We start from the raw sequence: 25,817 nt of genomic DNA, 5'->3' as shown, positions 1-25,817 counted from the left end.
CTGGGGGCTGCAGAGCTTCTCCTGTTGCATCACAGTCCAGCCTGTGAGCTTGGCCCCCTCCACCTCCGTGCATCCGCCTGTCCCTGCAGTCCACAGCTGCAACCCTGCCTGAGCCCCCTGGCAGGGAGTGGGGGCAGAGTTCCCAACCATGGGTGGGATCTCTCTGCAGACAAGCACTGTTTTCGTAGTTGCCACGGGTGTGTGTGTGTGTGTGTGTCCTCAGACAGCATTGCAGCTGTCCCCAGTGGACACACAAGACGACGGGACACCTGAAGGGGGCTATGCCTAGAGTGGTGTCTAGGGACAGGGGCTTAAAGACTGTACAGCCCGCCCACCCACCCCTGCTCTTCCGTCGGTGAGATGCACGTGCTGGCTTCGTGAGTGTGGCGAGCCTGTCAACGCTCCTTGCAAATGCTCAGAGCCTCCGTGGCTTCTAAGAATGGCTTCTGCTCTATAGGATGCTTCTCCCTTTGGGAATGATGGATATGGTTCTTAGCAGCCACGGAGGCTCTGCCCATAGGGCACTGATGATCTCTCCACACTCACGGAGCAAGCATGTGCTGCCTGCTGATGGAAGAACAGGGCAGTATCTAAGCCACTGAGCTCAACAGTGTTGCCAAAGAATGTGGATGTTCCTTGATGGCTGAGAATCTCTCTCCAGCCTTGGAATGTGATGCTTATCAGAATGTGGGTAGAGGATGTCCAAACTAGCAGGAGGGACAGAGGCTGAGAACCAAGCCTGTAGACTGAGACTGACAGAGAAGCAGATACTGAAGACATATTGGGAGGTGTGAGTGGGCTGAAGCACCTTGAGGTACAGCAGTGGACTCTCTTTGGGAATCTGATGCAGGGTTAGCAATTGGCAGCCTGTATTTAAGAAGCTGGCTTCCTTCCAATGGGCTCCAATTGTGAATAAAGCAAATATTAACTTTGCTGTGCAAAGTTATCTTACACAGAGATAACTGTTCTTATAACTTTGGAGGCGGGGTGGGGGTGGGGGTAAAACGTGATATATAAATAGCAAACACCATCTGAGAAGAGCCTGGCTGCTGGATGAGGCCAAAGCAGGGGTCATCAAATCCAGCACCCTGTTTCCCACAATGGCCAACCAGTTGCCCCCAGGAAGCCCACCGGCAGAGGATGCAGCCCCCTCCTGCTTCTGTCCGCTCCAACAGTTGGCATCCAGAGGTATACTGCTTCTGAACATAGAGGTCCCATACAGCCATCATCACCCATAGGAAGAGGTAGTCTTCCTCCGTGAATTTGGTGGCCATCACCACTTCTTGTGGCCGGGAACAAGTTAGTTGCTCATTGTGTGAAGAACTCCCTTCCTTTTGTCTGTCTTGAATCTCCTGCCAAGCAGTTTCACTGCATGACCCCAAGTTATCTTTTCCCTCCACGCCATGCATGATGTTATGAGCCTTGACCAATGTACCCCCAGAACTGACTCTTTGCTCCAGCCTCCTGAGCATTTGGGTTGCCCTCTTCTGCACCTTCCCCAGTTCTGTAATACCCTTTTCAGATGTGGTGGCCAGAACTGTACACATTCAGCCACACCAGGGCTGTATGTATGTATGTATGTATGTATGTATGTATGTATGTATGTATTTATTTATATCCCTCTTCCCATTCATGAAAAACAAAATCACTTTGTATTAAAACAAGCAATAAAAACCATTAAAAGAGCAGCAATCAAAAAGAGGAGAAGAAAATACAGCCACTGCAGTGACAGCTAGGCAAGCATCCAGGTTCCAGCAGTAGAAGAGGCCTTCTGAAAGAGGAAGGTCTTCACCATAGGCAGCTGCCATATACTGAGTCAGACCCTTGGTCCATCTCGCTCAGTATTGCCCTCACAGAATGGCAGCGGCTTCTGCAAGGTTGCAGGCAGGAATCTCTCTCCGCCCTCTCTTGGAGATGCTGCTGCCAGGGAGGGAACTTGGAACCTTCAGCTCTTCCCAGAGCGGCTCCATCCCCTGAGGGGGAGTTTCTTCCAGTGCTCACACTTCTAGTCTCCCTTTCATATGCAACCAGGGGGACAAGTCATGCTTGCTAGCACAAGACCAGCTTTCTTCAGTTCTGTCAGACTGAAGTCCGCCTGCTCTCCCTGGGAAGGGACTGCCAGAGAGGTGAGGCTGCCACCACAAGGGTCCCATCTCCGGAATCCGGATCAGGGCATGACCCTGGAGGCAGTTTTGTTTGCAACCCCCTTCCTAAGGGCTCCTGATATGACACACACACTGCAGTGACATTTCCATTGCTCTTCTGTCCACCGTGACTCCAAGATCTCTTTCCTGACTAGTCAGTGCCAATTCGGAGCGAAATGAGTGCGCTTTGCCCAGCTCACTTTGCATGTAACGTAACCTGGTTTCCTCTCAGCCAAAAGAAAACCAAACCTGGCACTGATGCCCTGGAAACTTTGCACCAATTGGGGGAGGGGGGTGCTTAAAAATATAGCATGCATTTGAATGATTAATCTCTCCTTTCTCTGAAGAATCACTATTAGCACTATTACTTTTGTTGCAGGCAATCCTGAGCTTGCTTAGAAGTGAATCCCACTGGGTACGTCTAGGGCAGACAACTTCTCCCAATGCTGCTCCGGGGCAGAGAGGGCCTGGTGGGTCCAGACTGGCCTGTGGGGGTCGGCCGATGCCTATCCAGGCGGGTCCCGCAGCACAGAGGGCACCCCCTGTGACCCATTCAGCTCAGCCTCCTCCTCGGCTTAGCCCCAGAGCATCACCTGGTGGAGGGAGGGAGGGAGGGACCAGAGAGTGAGTGCTGGAGGGCCCAACTGGAGCCCTTCCCTGCTGGCACCTTACAGGGGTGGTGCTGGTGGGCTGACTTCTTTTGCTTCCATCCCAATGATGGCGTTAGGGAGCTCTCCTGGAAGTGATTCTTGGCGGCAGTTGGGCCCTTCGCCTGGCTAAGAAGGAACTGACCGTCAGCCATCCAGAGCATCCTGGCAGGCAGCTGCTGGGTACCCTTACCTCCATCCTGCGGAGGGTGCGGAGGGAGAGCCCTGCACCTAGACCGCCCAGGCCAGGGCACTTGCAGCTGCTGTGTCTCTCCTGCTCCAAGACTGGGGCTCTTAGCCACACGCAGCTTTTGCATGCTCTTTCCTTCCTTGCTGACTCCAGCAGCCTCTGCTGCTCACAGTTCTCATCAAGTCACCACCGTCTCTATTTGACTCTGAAAACAACAGGGACAAGGGTGCTCCTCTCATCCCAGCTTCCCTGGCTCTGTGGTGCTTCCAGTGAGGTCCTGCTTCAAATTCCATCCCATGAGGGGGCCAGATTGGCCTCCACTAGGAACAGGGCCTCCTCCGTGGCAGCCCCAGACTTTGGGACTCCCTCCCAGAGAGAGACGTTCACGCCCAACTCACAGAGAGGGTGCCAATGCATCATGAGTGCACCCACCCAGGCGTCACCTGAAGAATGTCCCAACATGCTTGGGGGGCATCCTTTAATCGCATGGGGGGGGGCCCTGTTCATCCAAGTGGCCCTCGGGGTCTCCTTCAGATGACGTCAGCCCTCTTCACGTGTTGGCCTGTGTTTGTGAAGTGGCCCAGACTGGCACAGTCCCCTTCCTCTTGTCCTTTTGGAAAGGTCTGAAGACTTTAAAAAAGCATTACTTCTCTGTATGGCTCCCTTCCAGTTTTTAAATGGCTGCTCTCTGGGTTTTAGGTGTGTTATAAGGTTTAACGTGATGTTTATACCGTACTCTGCTATGGTGCTGTTAATGAATAGCACTCTATACTTTTATTTTATTTTATTTTTAAAAAAGAAGAAGATAAAAGGAAGGAATGTGCCGTGGCCACAGGACTTTGTTCAGTAAACTGCTCACTAGATATGGAGACCAACAGAGAGGGCTTAAACTGGCCGCCCCTTCCAAAAATGCCCAGAGCCCTCCCTGCGGTAGATCAATGGCTGCTATTCTGGCTGGGGCAGAATAGTAATTTTCTGCCCCCAGGGGTTATGCAAGGGGGTTGGGGGTTATGCTATGTAGGTAACTTCCCTCACCTCCCCCCCCCACATCATCCCCTGATGCCTCCCCTCCCCGTGGTGCTTCTCCATCAGAGGCGTAGTTAGGGGAGAGGGGCCCATGCGCCCATCCCTCTCCCCGGCAACCCCTCAGTGTGAGAGAGATAATGGAGAAAATAGAGAAGGGTGGAGCTGGGCGGCCCTCAGGAGCTGGGGGCCCGGGTTCTTGGAACCCATCCGCTCAATTACAGCTACGCCCCTGTTCTCCACCCTCTGCAGGGACGGCAGAGGCCCGGTCAAAGCAGCCTCTCCCTTCCCTAGAGCGGAGGAGGGAGGGAAGGAGGCGACTTTGACCTACTGCTGCACCCCTGCAGAGGGTGGAGAAGCAGGATGGGGAGGGGCACCAGGGGCAGCTGGGGTGGGGGGCGAGGGGACACCCCTTCCCCCAGTTCATCGCATTTCTTGAGATGGTGCCAGAAGAAACAGCAAGAGGCCAGCCAGAGAGCCAGCCAGCCAGCCAGGGGCCTGCCAGGTTGGGCAGAGGCCAAGGGTCCACTTCCATGGCCGGGCCCCTCCACCCATCGGGCCCCAGAAGTATCTGCTGCTGCCCACTGCCGCCCAGTGAGCAACCCCTCCCCCGCTGACCAGGCGGCCGGCTAACTGGGCAATGAGGCACCTTTTAAAAGTGGCCATTCGCTTTATTGAGTGGGGTGGGGGAGCAACTGGCCCGCTCCACCCCCAGCACAGCATCCCTCCAGTGGCTGTGGCTGCTGTTGGTCTTTATTTTTAGATTGTGAGTCGTTTGGGGGCAGGGATCCATCTTTATTTGTGTATTTTTATTTCTCAGTGTAAACCACTTTGGGAACTTTGGTTGAAAAGTGGTATATAAATACCCGCCACTGGCACCACTTGCCGTTGTCCATGGCCTGCCCCTGTGCCCGGGGAAGAGGGCCCCAGTGCAGGGGGCTCAGCCCTAGGGCACCCCAGACCCCGGCCCAGCAGAGCAAGGCACCCCTGCCTCAGACGGAGTCTGGAGAGGCTTTTGGAATCTTTTTATTGATACATGGATGGACTTTTTATTTTATCTTTCTTCGTTTGTTTCTAATTGAGTTTGTTTTAATTGATTTTATTCGATGCTGTGTTTTATTTGTTCAATTGTTTTTAAGTTTATATTACTCTTAACGTTGTGAGCCGCCCTGAGCAGTATTGTGCTGGAGGGCTGGCGTATAAATATTAGAAATAAACAAATACATACAAAACTAAAACTTTAATGTCCTGGGAGAGGTCCAGGTGCCAGCAGTTCGTCTGGTGGCAACCTAGGATCGAGCTTTTGCAGTTGTCGCCCCTGAATTATGGGACATGCTCCGTAAAAGAGGCTGATCATCTTTGGAGGCCTTCAAGGGAGTTCTAAAGAGTAAGGACCCATCTTTTCCGCCTGGCTTTGAATAATAAATAGTGTTAAACTCTTTTAAAGATGAGTTTTCTATTAATGCTTTAACTGCTTTTATTTATTTATTTATTTATTTATTTATTTAAAATATTTATATCCCACCCCTCCAGCACACTATTGCTTGGGCTAGTTCAGAACACTAATAAAACAGAAACAATATAAACTAAAAAATTAAAATGACATTTTAACATTTAGAATGACAAATTTTTAAAGTTTCAAATTAGAAGTTATTAATAAAAAGCTAAAAACAGAGAACAAAAAAACTAAAAAAAAACAAAATCCTACCAGATATAAGCAGATATTTTATGTTTTATGGGAACTGCCCTGAGCTGTTCTAGAATGGTTTGATTGATTGATTGATTGATTGCAATTAAATGGGTTTGTTTAGCTGCCTTGGCTTCTTTTGACAGGGAGAGGCAGAGCCCCAGTCTCTGTGGCTGAGGCCTGACTTCTCCAAGGTCAACTGGAAGTCAGAGGTTCCACAGAGTTCTGGATTCCCCGCAGCGTCCTTCCTCGTGGCCATGATCCGACTGTAGTGAGCTCCATTCAGCAAAAGTCCCTGCACTGTGAATTCAAAGTTTCCTCTGCGCTGTGTGTGTGCCTGTTTCATTTCTTCCTTCCTCATCAATGCTGCAAGGGAATTGGTGATGAATTGCCCCATAATTAGTCACATTTCCTGCAGAGGGAAGATTAATTAATGGTTTCTTTACATACTTTTCTTATGTAACAAAATAGTGCTATAAAAGAAAGGGGGGGTGGGAACCAATACTTCAAGCCAAACAGAAAGCAATATAAGGAGCAGAACCCGCAAATGGGCAGCTTTTAATTAAATGAGTGATATTTACTCTTAAGAGTCACCTTAAGTGGCACAGTGGGGAAATGCCTGACTAACAAGCAGAAGGTGGCTGGTTCGAATCCCTGCTGGGACTATATCAGGCAGCAGAGATCTAGGAAGATGCTGACAGGCATCATCTCACACTGCGTGGGAGGAGGCAATGGCAAACCCCTCCTGTATTCTACCAAAGAAAACCACACAGGGCTCTGTGGACACCTGGAGTCAAAACCGACTCGACAGCACACTTTTACCTTTAGTCTCACTAAGCACTTTGCCTGTCCATGCTGGGCAGGCTGGTGAAACAGTTGCATTTTATCACAAAGGATGACCAGACATCAGACCTGGAAAAGCCAGTGGGAGGCCACCCCAGAACGTGCTGGAAGGCAACGTTCTGTCAATGACGTCATCGAGTTTCTCCACAGAAAGTGAGTGAGCAAAGGATGAGAACTCCGGAGAGAAGGAATAGTGTGGAAGCAGGAACGGGGCGGGGGGGGGAGGCATATCTGGCTCTGCTTCCTGGCTCCTTTGGTGCCCCCCCCCAGCTTGTTAGGACAAGCCGCTCCTGTGTGGAAGCAGCCTACATTCAGAAGGGCAGGGCAGCATTGGAGGCCCAGAAGGGAAGAGAGAGAAGCCAGGTTGACAAGGTCAGAGAGTGAAGGAACAATAGCAGAACTGCAAATAAAACCACCCTGATAGCTAGACAGGGTGCAGAACATGATTACAGTCAGGAAAAAGCCCTTGGGATGTGGAGCTGCCCGCCACCAAGACGCCCTCAGCCACTTCACACAGGGGCTCCATTTTGGCATTTATTTATTTACTTATTTAGCATATTTGTATACTGCCCAAAACACAAGTCTCTGGGTGGTTTACAACAAAACAATACAACAAATAAAAAGGTTTAAACATTACAATAATTTAAGATGTAAAACAATGTTAAAACTATTTTTACAAAACCATTGAACTATCTAACTAAAAGCCTGGGTGAACAAATGTGTCTCAACTGCCTTTTTAAAAGCTGTAAGAGATGGGGAGGCTTTTATTTCACTACGGAGCACGTTTCCAAAGCCTCAGGGCAGCAACTGAGAAGGTCCGTCCCTGGGTAGCCACCAGAGTTGCCACCAGTTGCCACTGGGTGGCAACTGCAGATGGACCTCTCCTGATTATCTCAATGGGCAGTGGGGCTCATAGTGAAAAAGGCGTTCTCTTAAATACCCAGGGCTGTTTAGGGCTTTATAGGCTATAACCAAGACCTTGTATTTTGCCCGGAAACTTATTGGCAGCCAGTGTAGCTCTTTCAATCCAGGAGTAACATGATCTCTCCGAGATGACCCAGAGACCAACCTGGCTGCTGCATTCTGGACCAACTGCAGTTTCCCGACTACATACAAAGGCAGCCCCACATAGAGCTCATTGCAGTAGTCAAGTCTGGAGGTGACTGGCAGATGTACTACTGTTCTGGTGTATCAGCCAAAGCTGAGAAAAGGCACCTCTGGCCAGAGGTTTGGCAGGGCAAACCTGTGCAGCTGGAAGTTGCTTCTGAAGGGCGCAGCCACGGAGCAGCAGAGCCCGGGCGGCCTGTGGCTCTTCCCCGTGGCTGTGCCACTCCAAGGGGGCGCCATCCGTCTGGGATTGCTGCAGGAAAAGCCGCTTGTGTGCAAAAGCTGCGTGCTCTCGTCTCCCGGCCCAGCCCTGGAGGTGACCCTGCTGCCACCCACCATCACGGAGAAAACTGACGGGGAAGGTGCCACCCAAAGATCGGTGGCAACTAGCAAGAGCCCCCGCCCCCGGGTATTTTGTGCCTGCTCTTGTAGCCCCATCCACACGTCGTCGTGTTCCGCACAGTGTACACAGGCACAGTGGCGCACACGTCACGCTGGACGCCGCTGCAGCAGACCCGCTTCCTATCTGTGCCATGGATTGGCGGCGGGGGGGGGGGTGTCCGTCCCCAGGTTCACTTTTAACTTGAATGCAGCAGGCACAGCGGGCTAGTTTATTTTCAGTGCCCCCCCCCACCTTTAAAAAGGCAGTTTTGTAGGGTTTAAAAATAATAATTATTATTGCTGCCGGCGCTTTTGCTTCCACGGGATTGTTCCCGCTGTTGCTCTTGTTACCAGCCGCCCCCTTGAGCCGGGAGACGCACTCCAACCCAGCCCCGCGAGCCGTCTCTGTCCCCGCCATCCGGCTGCTCCGGCTGGAGGCGCCGCGTGGCCCGCAGGCTGGAGGCACCGGGACCCGCCACGCGCCGTCGAGCGGGAGGGAGCCCGGCCAAGCAGCCGCATCGCCCGGCCCGCGCCTCCCCCGGCGGTCCTCCTCCTGCCCAGACAGGAAGCGCCCCGGCGGCTCGGATTGGCAGCGGCCCTCGCCAATTGCGCGGGGCGGGAGCGAGCCAGGCGGCCGGGCAGCCTCCGCCGGGGCGCGCCAGCAGCGGTCGCGCGTCCTGCGCCGCCAGCCCGGAGCCCGCTCGCTCGCTCGCCGGCCGGAGCCAGGAGCAGGAGGAGGAGCAGCCGCCGCCGCCGCCGCCGCCGCGGAGAAGGAGGTGAGAGGCAGATGCCGGCCGCGGGGAGGGGCGCGGGGCAGAGCCCGGGGGACTCCTGGCGCGTCCCGGGCGGCATTTCCCGCAGGCAGCCGGGCTGCTGTGCTGGCTGTGGGGGCATCGTCTGCCCGCCCCCCCCCCCCCCGGCGTGCCTAGCTGCAGACAGAGGCGCCCGCCATCCTCGGGGCGGCCGATGCCCGGGGGAGCTGCGCGACGCTGGCTGGCCGCCGCCAATGGGAACCTCCTGGGAGGCAGACAGACCTGCCCCAGCTCCCCCCGGCCCCGCAGATCTGGCCACCCCCCTTCCCCGGCGCCCCCTGCCCTGGCAGAGAGCGGGCCCCCCTCCTCCTCTGGGTCGGCAGCTCCCGAGGTCAGCCGCAAGCCGACTCCCCCTCCAGAGACCCCCCCCCCCCGCATCCGCAGCCTCCTGGAGAGCGAGGGAACTGTTGCATCTTCCCCGCAGGGCCACCTCATGCCCCCCCCTTGCCGCCGCCCGCCCCAGCCCTTCGTAGCCCCCTTTAGCTGGGGATTGTGGCCCGGAGCCTTTCGGGGGAGGGGGCTGGCCCTTCCGCAGCCTGGAGCAACCAGCAGCCAGGCGTCGCCAATAAGGCCAGTTCCCGCGGGCGGGCGGGCGGCCTGCAAGTAACGGGAACCCATAAAGCTCCCTGCGGCGGCGGCGGCGGTATGCGTGCGAGGCGCTCGCAGGCAGCCCCCTCCCCTCCCCTCCCCCCCCGCCCCTGGTCCCCTCTCTCTGCGAGGCTTTGGGGCGCCCCTCCCGGCCTGCCTGGCCTCCGCCATCCCTTGGAGGCTCAGTCCGTGGCGACTTCTCCCCCGTCGCCCGCCCCGGCTCGGCAGCTGCAGCTGGCAGCCCAACTTTTATTGCCCGAAAGGAATCGCAGCTCACTGCCGGTAAAGTGCCAGGCGGGAGGGAGGGAGGGAGGGAGGGGGGCGGGCGAGAGAGCGGGCGAAGACAGGGCAGCAGCAGCAGCAGCAGCAGCGGGCCCCTCTGCGCCGCCAGCCGACTGGCAACCGCGGGGTCCTGGCGCGGGGCGGAGGGGGCGGGGAGCCGCCTGGAGCGCGGAGGAGGACCACAGAGCTTGGGACGCTGCGAGGCTGCCCTGCCTGGGATTGGGAAATGCTCTGCGTGGCGGCGCTTCTCATGGTGGGAACTGCCGCGGAAAAGGTCAGCTTGGCAGGCACCGCTCTGCAGAGCCGCTCTCTCGCCTGCCTGCTTGCAGACGCGCGCTCTCGCTCCCTCTCACGTGCAACGTAAGAACCTGTGAAGCCGCCTTCTCCCGAGTTCGACGACGGGTCTCTCCGTGTCAGCAGCAGGTGCTCTCCAAGGTTTCAGGCAGAGAAGGGCGTTGGGATGTGGGGCCTTCCTCATGCAAAGCATCAACTTGGCCCCTAAATTATGGCCCATCCCACAAATCTCGCCTAGGCACCTCCATCCGAGAGTCTGAGCGCGTGCACACACACAGGTGCTTGAACAAATATTTCAGCATTGTGAACCACCCAGGGACTTTTGTACTGGGCGGTATATCAGTGCACTAAATAAATAAATAATACATGCAGGCATTCACAAACACACAAACATGCACACCTCTTCCCTGAGAATCCTCAAATACATACCATCATTCATTGGGCTGTGGTCAAATGTTTGGCTGCTGGTATGCACACCTTTGGTGTGCCAAATGTTTGGCCTCCTTTGCTTTGAGGGGTGTCTTCAGCAGGACCCCCTGTGATCCAGGGCTTGATGGGGCTGAAAGGAAGGGGGCAAGGGGCACTGAACTCATGTCTTGAACGATGCCTCTACGTCCTTCCAAGGGGACCTATTCCGAGGCTCCGCAGAACTTGAGAGCTCATAGACTGCATTGGGAAGGTTGGTTAGAGCTGACCAAGGTGGCGTTTTGACAGGAATGTGGTTGCAACGAAGGAGCAGCAGCAGGATGGCCTGGTGTGTGTGTTTTGCCGTGCTGCAGAGTCTTGAGCTGTGAAGGGCTCGGAGAGCAGGCAGGAGAGCACCAAGGCTGGGGTGGAAGCCAGATAGGCAGCGTGTTGGTGAGAACGTGTGGTCTGGGTGGATCCACAAGAAGACTCCAGTGCCTTGAAGCCGCCTTGGCACTCTTTGTGAATGATGACCTTGGAAGGAACCGTGCCAGGGCTTGTAGATTTAAGTCCACGTTACAAACCGCTTGAGCGGGAGAGACTGGTGTGCTGAACTGCTCTGGCGGGATCCTGCATGGATGAGGCAGCTTCTCTTCTGATGGTCTGCAAGGCCACGGAATGTTGTGGGGGCAGGGACTCGGCCGGCCAAGTGGGGGAGAGAAGATCCGCCTCTCTGCTTACAGGTCCACCCCATGCTGTTAGTGTTCAGTTCCACTGGTGATCCTTCTAATGTGTGCACAGACTGTCTAGATCCATTTCAATCAGGCTTCAGGCCCAGCTTGGAGCAGAAACTGTTTTCTGCTGTGAGGTGACCTTGGGAGAGAGAGAGAGAGAGAGAGAGAGAGAGAGAGAGAGAGAGATGGTGGAGTCCAACCCTGCTAATTCTCTTGGACCTCTCAGCAGCTCTCCGTGCCGTTGACCAGGGTAGCCTTTTGGAGAGGCTGGCCCAGTTGAGTGTGGGAGGCACTGCTGGAGGCGGCCCGGCTCCCATGAGGTGCTGCTGCTGGGTGTGTGTGTGTGTGTGTGTGTGTGTGTTACTACTCTGGGCGGTTGTGCTCTGGGGTGCCACCATCGGGTTCCCTTCTTTCCCCTCTGCTGTTTGACGTCTGCAGGGAACCGCCGGGAAAGGCCGTCCAGAGATTTGGCGCTCTCTTTTTCATCAGACGCAGGTGAGGCGGTGACTGTCCTGAATCCATGCCTGGATTCAGTAATGGACTGGATGAGGGTGAACAGGCTGAGACTCGATCCAGGCTAGGGATGTGCATGGATATCTTCGGTGCTGGCAGGGGTGGTACTTTAAGGGCGGGGGAGAGTATACTCACCCCTCCCGCCGCATTTCCCCCACCGGCGCTCTGTTATTTTTAAGCCTCTCGGGGCGGCAGCATTCCTCCCTGCCGCCCCGTTTTCCCCATCGGCCGGAAGTGGCCAGAAGTAGCAAGCGCGTGTGTGCCTGGGCACACGTGAAACCACCCCCACCCCCCCAGCGCCGAAACGTTTCGGAGGCCTTTATAATGGCCTCCAAAACATTTCAGGCACATGCCTAATCCAGGCAAGAGAGAAGTACTCCTGGTTGGGGGTTCCTCTGCCCAGGTGAATAATCAGATGGAGTTGCACTCCCCCTGAAGGACCAGGTTCGCAGTCTGGGGGTGCTCACCGATCCAGCACTGTCACTAGAGGCTCACGTGGCCTCTGTGGCCTGGAGCGCTTCGGCTGATACGCCAACTGCGCCCTTCCCTGGGCAGAGAGAGCTTGGCCACAGTCACTCCCGCTCGGGTCACCTCTCGCTTAGATGACCGCAGTGCATTGTACGTGGGGCTGCCTTTGAAAACAGCCCAGAAACTGGTACAAAATAGGGCTGCGAGATTATTAACGGGGACTGGGTGTTTTGATCACATGACCCCAGTGCTTCATCAGCTGCACTGGCTCCCAGGCCATTTCTGGACCCCATTCAAAGTGCTGGTTTCCACCTTGAAAGCCCTGAATGGCTTGGGACCAGGCTCCTGAGAAAGCGCCTTGCCCCATATATCCCAAGCTGGACCTTAAGACCATTTTTGGAGGTCCTCCACCAGGTGCTGGCCCTGCCAAATGAGGTGAAGTGGGAAGGGGCCTTTTCAGGGGTTGCACCCTGTTTATGGAATAGCCTCCCCAGTGAGGTTCGCCTGGTACCATCACTTCGTTCTTTTAGACGTCAGGTGAAGACTCCTATTTGTTCACTGAGGATTTTAAAAATTGACTTTAAAAGACCAAGTTTTTAAGTGTGTGTGTGTGCGTTGTGATTTGATATGTTTTATGTGTTTTAGCCTACTTTCCTTAAGCTTCTGAGATCAGCCAGCATTCTGTGTGTGTCCATCCATGTTTGTGTCCCCCCTATCAACTTTGTAACACTTGGACCAATATGAATGAAATCGGGTACAGTTTTAGGGACACATAGGGACACCTTAACAGCCTAGTTTGTGATGATGTCATCCACCCCAATTCAAGATGACAGAAGCATGAATGTTTGAGGCACAAATGGGCTAACTTGTGGACTGTCTAACTGATTTGAACCAAATTTGGTACAGGTGTAGTGGGTGACACATAGGGATGCCTCAATGGCGTAGTTTGTTATGATGTCATCCACCCCATATCAAGTTGGTGGACGTGTAAATGTTTGAGGCAGAAGTGGTCTAACTTGTGATCTGCCAAAGCGATTTGGGCCAAGTTTAGTCCAGTTGTAGGGATAGTGAAAGAAAAGTAGGCAGATTAGTTCTTACCAGAACTTCCTGTTATTGGATGTTTTAATATTGTGTTGTGAGCCACCCAGAGAACAATTTGTTATGGGGCAGTTAACAAATAAACATGGTGATGGTGATGATTAATTGGTTCCCAACCTTACGTAAGAACATAAGAATAGCCCTGCTGGATCAGTCCCAAGAAGGCCCATCTGGTCCAGCATCCTGTTTCACACCGTGGCCCACCAGATGCTGCTGGAAGGCTGCAGGCAGGAGCTGAAAGGGGCCTGCCCTCTCTCCTGCTGTGACTCCCCTGCAACTGGGACTCAGAGGCATCCTGCCTTGGAGGCGGGGGGGGGGGGGGCTATAGCCCTCCGACTAGCAGCCGATGATAGACCTCTCCTCCATGAAGTTATCCAATCTCCTCTTAAAGCAATCCAGGTTGCTGGCTGTCACCACATCTTGTGGTAGAGAATTCCACAAGTTGATTATGTGTTGTGTGAAAAAGTACCTCCATTAGCTGGTCCTAAATTTCCTGGCAGTCAATTTCATGGGATGACCCCTGGTTCTAGTGTTATGGGAGAGGGAGAAGAATTTCTCTCTATCCACTTTCTCCACACCTTGCATGATTTTATAGACCTCTCTCATGTCTCCCTGCAGTCATCTTTTTTTCTAAACTAAAAAGCCCCAGGTGTTGTAGCCTTGCCTCATAAGGAAGGTGCTCTAGGCCCCTGGTCATCTTGGTTGCCCTCTTCTGCACCTTTCCCAGTTCTACAATGTCCTTTTTTAGATGGTGTTGACCAGAATTGTACACAGTACTCCAGATGTGGCCGCACCATAGATTTGTATAAGGGCATTATAATATGAGCCGTTTTATTTTCTATCCCCTTCCTAATGATCCCTAGCATGGAATTGGCCTTTTTCCACAGCTGCCACACATTGAGTCGACACTTTCAACGTGCTGTCCAGCCTTATTGTGGGACTATAACTCCCATCATCCCCCAGTGACCTTTGTCCATTGTGACTGGTGTGATAGGAGTTCAACACATGGGAACACAAGCTCCTTCCTACTGAGTCAGACCCTTGGTCCATCTAGCTCAGTATTGCCTATGTTGACTGGCAGCACTTCTCCAAGGTTTCAAGCAGAAATCTTTCTAAGCCCTAGTGGAAATTCAGTCTGGGATCTTTTGCATGCCAAACGCCTTTCCCATGGGGAAATCTCACAGTGCTCACACATAGTCATCCAAATGCAAACCAACGTGGGCCCTGCTTAGCAAAGGGGACAGTTCATGCTCACCCTCACAAGACAGGCTCTCCTTCCTGTCTGGGAAGCCAAGTTTGGGAATCTCTGCACTAGAGAGCTGGGTTCAATATACTTGCTCACCTAGGCTGTGAGAACATGGAGTTGCTTCTGCAAACATGACTCCTCATGCCGAGATGGTGGCTTCAGTCCCTAGCATCTCTAGTTAAAAGGAACTAATGTAACTCCGATTTTCAAGAAGGGATCCTGGGTTGATCTGGGAAATTACAGGCCAGTTAGTTTACCTTTGGTGCCGGGTAAATTAATGGAAAGCATACTTAAGGACGCAGTTCTTAAATATATAGAAGAACAGGCCCTGCTGAAGGAGAACCAGCCTGGCTTCCACAAGGGCAAGTCTTACCTCACTAAACTTTTGCAGTTCTTTGAGAATGTCAACAGGCTTGTGGATAAAGGTGATCTGGTTGTCATAGTATACTTGGACTTCCAAAAAGCGTTTGACAAAGTTCCCCACCAAAAGCTCTCATGGGATAAGGGGACAGGTTCACATGTAGATCGGTAACTGGTTGAAGAACAGGAAACAGAGAGTAGAAATGAATGGACAAAAAAACCCAACTTCACATATACACTGATGGAATTTGAGCTGCCAGTTGACCATGAGAGATCTGGGGGTTGTGGTGGACAGCTCGTTGGACATGCTGACTCAGTGCGCAGCAGTAGTGGAAAAGGCAAATTATTAGGAAGGGGATTGAAAATAAAAAGGCTAGTATTATAATGTCTTTATACAAATCTATGGTGTGGCTATGTTTGCAGTATTATGTGCAGTTCTGATCACTGTATCTTAAGAATTACATTGCAGAACTGGAAAAGGTGCAGAAAAGGGCAACCAAGATGATCAGGCGCCCGGAGCACCTTCCTTATGAGGCAAGACTACAACACTTGGGGCTTTTTAGTTTAGAAAAAAGATGGCTGTAGGGAGACATGATAGAGGTCTATAAAATCATGCATGGTGTGGAGAAAGTGGATAGAGAGAACACCTTCTCCTTCTCACATAACACAAGAACCAGAGGTCATCCTATGATATTGATTGCCACGAAATTTAGGACCAAGACAAGGACCAAGACACTTCTTCACACAGCGCACAATTACTCTAGGGAATTCTCTGCCACAGGATGTGGAGATGGCCACCAGTTGGATGGCTTTAAAAGGGGCTTAGACAAAGTCAGGGAGAACAGGTCTATCAATGGCTACTAGTCTGGTGGCTATAGGCCACCTCCAGCCTCAGAGGCAAGATGCCTCTAAATATCAGTTGTAGGGGAGCATCAGCAGGAGAGAGGGCATGCACATACTTCATGCCTATGGGCTTCTCGGAGGCATCTGGTGGGCCACTGTGTGAGACAGGATGCTGGACTGGACAGGCCTCCTTGGGCCTGATCTAGCAGGGTCCTTCTTAGGTTCTTATGATCTTTGGCAGCAGGAAGAGAAATGAATCTCTCTCTTCCAGAGATCTCACAGAGCCACCACAGTCTGGCTGTCCCAGTGGTGTGACTCTGTAGACAGCAGCTGCGTAGGTTGGTTGTTTCCCGGCCTGTTCCTTCCTCTCTAAAACAGGAATGTTGATGATTGCCTGCCTTGTGAAAGATTTGTGGAGGGAAGGAGCATGCTATCTATCAAGTCCTTGCCATTAATTCTGTCCAGCACTGCCTTGCAGTTCAGTTGTAGTAGCAGAGCCTGAGCGTGCAGAAGGTCCAGGTCAGTTCCTGGCACCTCCAGCAACAAAGGATCTCAGTCAGGCCTCAGCGGGCTGGTTCCAGCTGAGCCTCAGCGGCTGTTGGTCTGATTCCGTATAAGGCAGCTGCTTCTGCAGGAGAAGGAGTACATGGGAAGCAGCCTCTCCAGGTAGGACTCAGACCTCTCTGTCTTAATCCCTGGAAAGCCACTGCCAGACGGTGCAGAGCTAGATGGACCCCAAGCGTCTGACTCGGTAGAAGGGTCTTTCCCAGCCCTGCCCTCCCAGAGATGCTGTCAGAGGCTGAACCTGGGACCCTCTGCGTGCAAAGCAGAGGCTCCTCTGTCACTGAGCTGCAGCCCCTCCCAAAGCAGCTGCTCCGTGCTGTGGTTGTGGGTGACGGTTGTGCCACTCTTGGTCGTGTGAAGGGTTGGCTCAAGAATGAAGCCTTGCTGCCGATCGCTCCTCGGGTGGTGGTGCGAGAGATGAAGATGTGCAGGGCCCTCCCTTTTTGGAGAGTCGAACCATGAGTGGCTTCTGCTTTCCACCAAGATCGGGCGTTGTCATCCCTGCAAGTTGTGCAGGTGGAAGTGGAGAGGAAGCCCTTGCCCTGGGCTGCTGGGGGGCAGCATGGCGAGCCCCTGCCCTCTCTGGATCTGCTGCTGCAGGGGATTTAGCTGGCATAGCAGCAGGGGGGCTGAGCAGGGCGTCTTCCTTTGCAGAGTGGGCCTTAACGTCTTGCAGAGTCATCTGTGGATGTTTTGGTCCAGAGTAGGAATCTCTGCATTGCTTGTGTTGTGGAGGGAAGGAGGTGAGAAATGGCATGTCAGTAGGCTCAGAAGAATAATGCACTGCCATGTGTCTTGTTTATTTCTTAATGCTGAATGCAAAAGTAACTTGTGGAATTGGTTGCCAGAAGACGTACGTAGCTTGGGCTCATGGAGGAGAGATCTGTCATCAGTTGTTAATGATAGCTCAGTAGAACCTCCACGATCAGAGGCAGTTTACCTTTTATTACCGAGTGTTTGGAACAAATGATGGGGATGGCAGTCTCCTCATCCTGTTCTGGTCGTGAGCTTCTCAAGGACATCTTTGCAAGACAGAGTGCTAGACTAGATGGACCCTTTGGAGTGTCCGGGTGTGGCAGATCTGATGTTCACACAGGACTCTGGGCTGCTCTGTGGAAACAGGAATGCTCTTGTTTTTCAGCCAGTGAGGGGAGAACTGGACAGTTTATGTGCATTTATGTGAGTTTAGACTATCCCTGGGGTTGATAACCTAGTTGGTTCCCTGAATGTTGTTGGACTGCAACTCCCATCATCCCCAGTTGGAATGGAAGAGCCCATTGTGACTGGGAATGATGGGAGTTGTCATTCATCAGCATCTGGGCTTGGGGTTCCTTGTGAATGTCTCTGGATAGATCTGGAATGAGCTGCTGAACTCTACTCTCATGGGCACATTTCATGCCAGAATCCCCTTCTTTCATGCCTTGTGTGTGCTTCCCCCAGTTTGGGATCCCATCCCATCAAAAGCTAGGAGTGTTGGGGAGAAAAAAATCAGATCCAGAGAATGAAATCTTGGAATGTTTGCAAGGAAATTGAACTCAGATTCATTTCCTTCCATGTCGCCCCTCCATGCTAGAAAACAACGGATTCAGCTGCTGTTAGGTTCCCGCCCCTCCCCTCTTCTCCCGCCTGGGGCCTGGCCTTCCTCTGGGACTCCTCCTCCTCCTCCTCCCCCTCACCTGCTGGTCCTCCTTCCCTGCCTCCCTCCCCTCAGAAGCACCTCCGCTCTCCGCCCTCTTTACTCTGGGCTGTTGAGTTGGGTGGTGGGCTGTAGATTGAGGGAGGGGCAGCAAGACCTCTTGGTGGGGAGAAAGGAGAGGGAGTCCCCCCCCCCCGACACGGTTTTGGCAGCTGTGCTTGGAGAGGAAACAGGAGAGGCAGCCGAGGGGTGACGGGCAGGACTAGGAAGGAAGGATGGCCTCCTCCGTTGCATGGGGCGGGCTGTGTGTTTCCTGGTGGGGGGGTGCTCAGCTCCTAGGGAAGCTCCGCCTGTTCACGCATCCTCCGGGAGGGAGTTGGGGGGTCTGCCGGCACCTCTCTGGCGATGGCTTTGTGCTGCATCCCTTGTTACTCCTCCTCTGCGGCTCCCCCGTCTGCTCAGCAACCTTTCCCTTGCTGTAGTAGCAACCTCTTCTAGTGATGGCATCTGGGGAGGGGGAGGGAGGAGAGAGCCGGGCGCTTGGCTGCTCTGGCCTCCCTGGTGAAGCATGAATGAATCAATGGCTGAGTGCAGGAACGCGCGGGTGACTCAGTGCGCTGTCAGCCCCCCAGCCCGGATCGTCTTGGAAGCAGCACAAGCTTCCCCTTTGTGGCCCGCGGCCTTATCGGGAGCTTTGCCACCTTGGTTTATGGCCAGCCAGCCCGCCTGTCTGTCCAGCATGGTCCTCTCCACTGTCGCCCTTCGACTGAGGGAGGGCAGGGGCTGGCAGCAAAGGGGCCCAGACCTCTGCGAGGGGTTAGTGCAAGCATGGCCCTGCTGTGGAACGGAGCCTCCTGGGAACCTTGCAAACTGCTGGTGGGTATGCAGACTTCATGCAGAAATGATGCTTGCGTTGTGGGGCTGAAGGGGACCAAATAGACCTCCTCCTCCTCCTCCTCCTCCATTAATTGGTCTATGTGGAGCCTCCAGATTCAGAGGCAGTGTACCTCTGCATACCACTTGTTTGGGGGCAAACATGGGCAGGGTGGAGCATCCGTGACCTGTAAGATTTCTGGGGGTACCTGGCTGGCCTCTGCAAGAAGCAGGATGCTGGACGTGATGATCTATGGTCTGATCCAACTGGCAGGTTCTTGATCTCCTAGGATGGGACCCTCTGCACTTTGGGCCATGGGTTAGGGAAAAGGGGTGGTGGAAGTGCAGAGGGCTCACAGTTGTTATCAGGCCATTTCACAGACAGAGAGTGGAGGCTTGCTCTGCCCATCCAGTGAATCCATGGCAGAGATGGGACTTGAGCCTGCTGCGTCTCTCAGTGGTCAGTCCAGTAGTCTCTTCACTGGCCCTTGCACTTGCCACCAGGGATTATAACTTTACAAGCTACTCAGGGTCACTAGCCAGTTGGCGGGAAGGGAGGATTCCGTTCTCAGGACACATCATTGGGTGGGTGACCATGTGGTTGGAGGTTCCTGTGCTCCATCACCCTCTCAGCAGATGACAGCAAATGCTCTCCTGGCTCTTCCATGGGCTTGTCAGTGAAGTTGGGTGGCCAGGCGTCCTCGCTGGTTGCCCCACTATTGCGGAGTGCCGCCTCTTGGAGACTCCGCAGAATCCAAGCCTGCGCCTTTTTGGGAAGTTCTGCAAGACCCTCTTCTTTGGACTGGCTGCTGATTACTGCAGTTGGGTGGGGGTTTTAACTGGACGGTGTATTAATACTGACCTGCATGTGCAAGTGTGACCAAATTCGTTTCCCACTTTCCATTGCAAAAACTGTGCCCAGGCACTTTACGTTTTGGGTGGGCGAGCCAGACGCATTTGAAAAGCTGCTTGGCATTCATGGGTGGGAGGTGCCGGGGCGAAGCCCCCGAGGAAACAAACAGGCACTCTTTCTAAGGGGGGAGAGACCTCAAAGAGGCCTAAGGGGGGAGAGCTGATCTGGTGGTAGCAAGCAGGACTTGTCCCCCTCGCTAAGCAGGGTCTGTCCTGGTTGCATTTGAATGGGAGACAACTTGTGTGAGCACTGTAAGATACTCCTCATAGGTGATGGGGCCACTCTGGGAAGAGCAGAAGGTTCCAGATTCCCTCCCGGGCAGCATCTCCAAGGCAGGGCTGAGAGTGATTCCTGCCTGCAAGCTTGGAGAAGCCGCTGCTGGTCTGTGTGGTCACTACTGAGCTAGGTGGACCAATGGTCTGACTCAGTAGAAGGCAGCTTCCTTTGTTCCCCCCACCCTCTCTCTCTGGGCTTTGTCTCCCCTGGATTGCAGACAGTAACTCCCCTTATTTTTATGCATTTGGTTTATAAATTAATTTAATCCTGCCTTGGGAGAGGACAGGACAATCGGCCAAATCTCAAATCTTTCCTCCAGTCTAAACATGCAAATCACACAGACCATGTATGATTCTTCTTCGTCTCTGCCAAAAAGAAATGCAGCCTCTCCTGCCCTATAGAATGGTGGGTCTGGTCCTTCTCCAGGCCTGTCACACATCAGCTAACCCAGCTGATCATCAAGCTTTTTGTTGCAAGCTGTTGTCACATCATAATTTGCAAAGATTTGGGGGACCTGGAAAGAGCCTTTTGAAAGTTGTCTCCATGTTTAGATTTTTGGACTGCATTCCCAGCATATTCCATGGAAGGGTGAAATGTGCAGATAGCATTGCTGTAAACCAGTGGGGTGTGTGTGTGTGTGTGTGTGTGTGTGAAACAAAGCAGGGATGTCTCTGGATGCAGTAACAGCTCCATCTAAACATCTCTTTGGACTTTGTTTTGACATTTCTTCAACGCTATTGTAAAGCAGGGTACCAGCTTCTTCTCCCTCGCCCCCGATCTGAGCTACTAAAAAATTTAGTGGTAAGACTCCCTTTATTAAATTGCTGTTGCGGTTGTCTTTGACACAGTGCTTGGAAAGCAAGGCCTCTCTTGGGCTGGAAAGGACCACGCTCTTTGCTCTTGGGACCCTCCCCGGGAGTCCTTGTGCCCAGCAGCTGCATGCAGGGAGGTGGCCGCTGTCCGTCCCTTCCTCTATAAGCTCCTCTGGGTGCAGTCCACTTGACTCCTGAGGTCACCTGCGGGGAGGGGCTTTTGTGTCTCCTGCCACATTTGCAGGTGCAGGTGCCGGATTGTTAAAAGCAGCTTATGGAGCAAAAGGAATGAGAAGACGAGTCTCTGTCTCAAAGGGGCTCAAGTCTACCAAGGGAGACATCAGCAGCTGCCACAGAAGAGGGACTACGCTGGCCTGGATAGAGGCAGTTGCTCTTCTGCTGGCCCCTGCAACGGGGTGTGTGTGTGTGTGTGTGTGTGTGTCAGGGCATATCTCGGAAGTGTGCTCCCGCACTTCCTGTGTTGTGACACTGCAGTCCCGACGCTGACGGCAGGGTGCCGTTCACATTTCCAGTGCCTTGTTTCGGATTTAATTGCTGCAATTTATTGATGAAATGTTGTATGTCCGGTGTAAAAAGGTTGCTGTTTTTTCAGGTTGTTAGTTTTTGCAAGACTGCTCCCTTGCTGGGCGCTTTGCTATTTACGTTTTGAATGTGATTTGCCTGAACGGAAGCATTTTGCCCCTGTTGAGTGGCTAATCTGGAAAGCGCCCTCCTCAGGATAAAGGAAGCCAGCACTTGAAAGGTGCCTCTTGGCTCAGGTAGCAGTTGGCAGTGGTAGTGCACAAGGTGGACCTTCCCGCAATGATGGCATGTAGCCTGTGGAACTCCTGGCCTTGTGAGATCAGACAAGCCCCGTCCATCCCATGGTTCCACCACCTGCTCAAAGTGTACACTTTAATCTGCCTGGGAGTTATGCCTGCCCTCTCTGCAGTTCCGTGCTTTGTCAGTAGCAGCTTGTCCTAATGGGTCTGGGGGGCACCAAAAGAGGTGCAGCTGCCTCTGGTCCCTGGCAGCAGCTCGGGGGGGGGTCCTCTCTCTCCCACCCTGCTTCAGAGCTGTGCTGCCTGCAGACTGGCCGTTCATCAGGTAGAGCTGTACAGTCAGCCTACCTGACGAATGGCCAGCCTGCAGGCAGTACGGCTCTCAAGCCGGGTAGGAGAGAGGGGAGGCCCCCCCCCTGAGCTGCTGCCAGGGACCAGAGGCAGCTGCACCTCCTTTGGCAACTGCCTGGCTCGCTGGGATGAGAGTTTTGGATTGCTGTGGCTCCTGCTCTGCTCTTTGCCTCGTGGTGCTTATTGTGCTGAAACTGGTGGTTGCTCACCGCCTGGAGTGTCCCGTGAATGGGACGGAAAGGCGGAGTGTCGACGTCTACAAGAAATAAGTAATAGCTGGTAACGGGAGCGTCCCCATTAACACCAACGGAGGATGTGCACCAGCTGCCCTTTCTGGATCACACCCAAGAAAAATGATTTGTCTCTCTTATTAAGTTGAGGGGAAAGTACTCAGTATATCAGCTGCTCTGAAATGCTGTAATATGTTGTTTTAATAGGCTAATGAATTCACTAATCAGTTGAAGCCCCCACCCAAAGCGATTGATGGCCCTTCCCGCAAAGGCTTTAATTTGTTTATAGGTCAAAAGACAGTCTCAGCTAAGTATCCTGGAGGGATCTTGCAAGATCTGCTTGCCTCTCCCCCCGTTTTTGTGAGAGGAGGCAAAATGGAAAGGGCTGGGGCCTGGGGCATCAGCTTGGGGGTTCCCCCCTGTACAAATCTGGCACCAGACTCCTGCTTTGGGGGATTTCTGCCTTTTGATTAAAAAAACAGACATACTGACTTTGTAGCTCTTATGTTTGGACATCCAGTTGAAACCAAGCACTGTTGTGGTGTGGTGCTTTCTGTGGTCCACGTGGCTGTGTGTCCGCACATGGTCTCGTCTTGTCTCCATTCTGCACCAGCAGAACTTTGCAGCAAGGCTACCCTTGCTGGCTATTTGCAAAGTGTGGTGCATGCCCAGGAGAACCCTTTCAGAAGTCCAGCTGGTGAATGCACAGAGGGAGTTGTGTCAGCAGGTGCCATCTGCTCCCCACTCTGTACATGGTCAGGGGAACTACCACTTTAATTTTATTTTTTTAATTAATTGATTGATATAACGTGTTACTTTAATAATCAGCACCCTAAAATTGACCTCAGCCCCCATGAGCTCAGTCATGGTCTGTTTCAGCCCACCAGGTCATATGAGTTGTGCACGCCTCTAATCTATAGTTAAGTTGAGGAGTTGTTTCAGCATTCTGCCATTATAAACCCTGAGAATTCTATTTGTCATTAAATCTAAACTGCCCAGTTTGCCTGAAAATGTGCAGACATCAACCAGTTGACAACTAGTGACACCACCCCTCCAAACCTGGTGGAGATCAGATATCTGAAATGCATCCATTTAAAACTGGACCCTTAAGCTCTAGAAAATAAGTGTCTCTAGAAAATTAGTGTTGGCTACTTTTTTTGCCATTAGATAACTGGAGCACTTTCCTTATGAGGCAAGACTGCAGCATCTGGGGCTCTTCATTCATTCATTCATTCATTCATTCATCACATTTATATACCGCCCAAACTTTCATCTCTGGGCAGTAAACATAAAACAATTAAAACACATATAAAAAGTTAAAACAATTCAACAATTTAAAATAAATCACAAAATTAAAACCAACAAATTTTAAAACGCTGAGAAAGCTTGGTTAAAAAGATGGGGTTTTAGATTTTTTTAAAAATTGCCAGAGATGGGGAGGATCATATCTTAGTAGGGAGCGCATTCCACAATCTTGGAGCAGCAACCGAGAAGGCCCGTCTCTGTGTAGCCATCAGACGAGTTGGCGGTAACTGGAGACGGACCTCCTCAGATGACCTAAATGGGCGGTGGGGCTCATAATGAAAAAGACGCACTCTTAAATACCCAGGGCCTAAGTCGTTTAGGGCTTTATAACTAGCACTTTGTATTTTGCCCGGAAACCTATTGGCAGCCAGTGTAACTCCATCAGCAAAGGAGTAACATGGTCTCTCCGAGATGACCCAGAGACCAACCTGGCTGCCGCATTCTGAACCAACTGAAGTTTCCGGACGATGTACAAAGGCAGCCCCACGTAGAGCGCATTACAAAAGTCAAGTCTGGAGGTCACCAACAGATGTACCAGTGTCTTGAGGTCATTGATCTCGAGAAACGAACACAGCTGGCATATCAGCCGGAGCTGATAGAAAGCACCCCTGGCCATGCCTCAACCTGAGAAACCAGGGAGAGGTGTGGATCCAGAAGTACTCCCAGACTGCGAACCCATTCCTTTTGGGGAAGTGTGACCCCATCTAGAACAGGGAGATCAAAATTGTCTCTGGAGTTCTGACCCCGCACAATAAGTATCTCTGTCTTATCTGGATTCAGCTTCAGTTCATTCTCCCTCATCCAGCCCATTACCGCTTCCAGGCAGGCATTTAGGGAGGATATGCCAACTCCTGAAGAAGTTGACATGGAGAAGTAGATCTCCTCTTTTAGTTTGGAAAAGAGGCAACTATTGGGAGACGTGATTTAAGTATATAAAATTATGTAAGAAGTAGAGAGAGTGCAGAGAGATACATTTTTCTCCCTTGCTCAGTTTCAGTGGTCATCCCATGAAAATGAAGGTCAGGAAATTTAGGACTAACAAGAGGAAGTTTTCAGACAGTACTTTTTCACACAGCACATAATTTATGGAATTCTCTGTCACAAGATGTGGTGACAGCCAACAGCTCGGATGCCTTTAAGAGGGGTTTGATTAAATTCATGGAGGACAGGTCTATCAATGACTACTAGTCCGAGGGCTATAGGCCACCTCCAGCCTCAGAGGCAAGATGCCTCTCAATGCCAGTTGCAGGGGAGCAAGAGAGAGGGCATGCCCTCATCACCTCCTGCCTGTGGGCTTCCCAGAGGCATCTGGTGGGCAACTGTGGGAAACAGGATGCTGAACTAGATGGGCCATGGGCTTGATCTGCAGAGGACAGCTGGTCTTATGGTATCAAGCATGGCATGTCCCCTTAGCTAAGCAGGGTCCACCCTGGTTGCATATGAATGGGAGACTTGATGTGTGAGCACTGTCAGATATTCCCCTCAGGGGGTGGAGCCGCTTTGGGAAGAGCAGAAGGTTCCAAGTTTCCTCCCTGGCTTCTCCAAGATAAGGCTGAGAGAGATTCTTGCCTGCAACCTTGGAGAAGCCGCTGCCAGTCTGTGAAGACAACACTGAGCTAGATGGACCAATGGTCTGACTCAGTATATGGCAGCTTCCTATGTTCTTATGATCTAGCAGGGCTGTTCTTATGTTTGTAACTATCTTATGCTTTTTAAAGTGTCCCTTTATATGTTTTTAAAAAAATTAAGGTATATGCAGAAGCAGAATATATATCTTGTTTGAAAAGATCCTTAAGCAAAGAAAAAAATGATCCTTTAGTTAGAGATCTCAACGTGTATCAGCTCTTCTCTGGGGGGAAAATGCAAGTGACAAATGCTATACCTGAACAACAACAAAAATGTCTCTGACAATTGTGAGGAAAATTTGGAGAAGCCTTGTGCCTTGTAGAGATGTATCAGGCAGGAATTCATCAGAGGCATCTCGAGCAAGTGATTGGGAAGCTGCACCTGTTGCATGTCTGGCAGGACACGTCTCTCCCAACCCACTGTCCAGCTGAAAGGAGCCTCCTTTCTAAAACTGGTATAATATATGAGACTACAGAATTGGCTCAGTTGTGTATTGTGCAGAAGTTAGGATGGGTATTTTAACTCGCCATTTCCATGCCCTTTAGAGCATGGGTGGAAACTGAAAGCACCTCGACTCTCATCTTAATCCAAAGGCTTTTGGGTCACTGAATACATTATACTAAGCATTACAGCAAATAATGAGCTAAATCTTCAGGCTCAAGTAGCGTCACAGATGCACATTCTTTGACCTGATGGAATATCCAGTATTCTGCCCTCCGTAGTTGTAGATTCCATAGTCTGGAAACATCGCAAAGCTGTTCTCATTACTCATCCCCATGCCTTT

The 25,817-nt window shown here is 52.3% G+C and overlaps 1 protein-coding gene across 5 annotated transcripts in view; it reads left to right on the top strand.

Annotated features, from left to right (window-relative positions):
• Nucleotides 1–8,414: 8,414 nt before the first annotated feature.
• Nucleotides 8,415–25,817, top strand: part of IL11RA (interleukin 11 receptor subunit alpha) — a 123,320-nt gene continuing 105,917 nt past the window's right edge. For 2 of the 5 annotated variants that reach the window (XM_053297425.1, XM_053297424.1), the window contains exon 1: nt 18,723–18,741. The gene's annotated coding sequence lies outside the window, so the exon portion shown is untranslated. Of the gene's footprint in view, nt 8,799–18,722; nt 18,742–25,817 lie in introns of those variants that run through there. The other 3 variants (XM_053297433.1, XM_053297431.1, XM_053297430.1) reach the window with 3 other exon arrangements.

This window comes from Hemicordylus capensis, chromosome 2 (assembly GCF_027244095.1).
Source record: "Hemicordylus capensis ecotype Gifberg chromosome 2, rHemCap1.1.pri, whole genome shotgun sequence".
Lineage (NCBI taxonomy): Eukaryota > Metazoa > Chordata > Lepidosauria > Squamata > Cordylidae > Hemicordylus > Hemicordylus capensis.
This window is presented reverse-complemented; position numbering and strand designations above follow the sequence as displayed.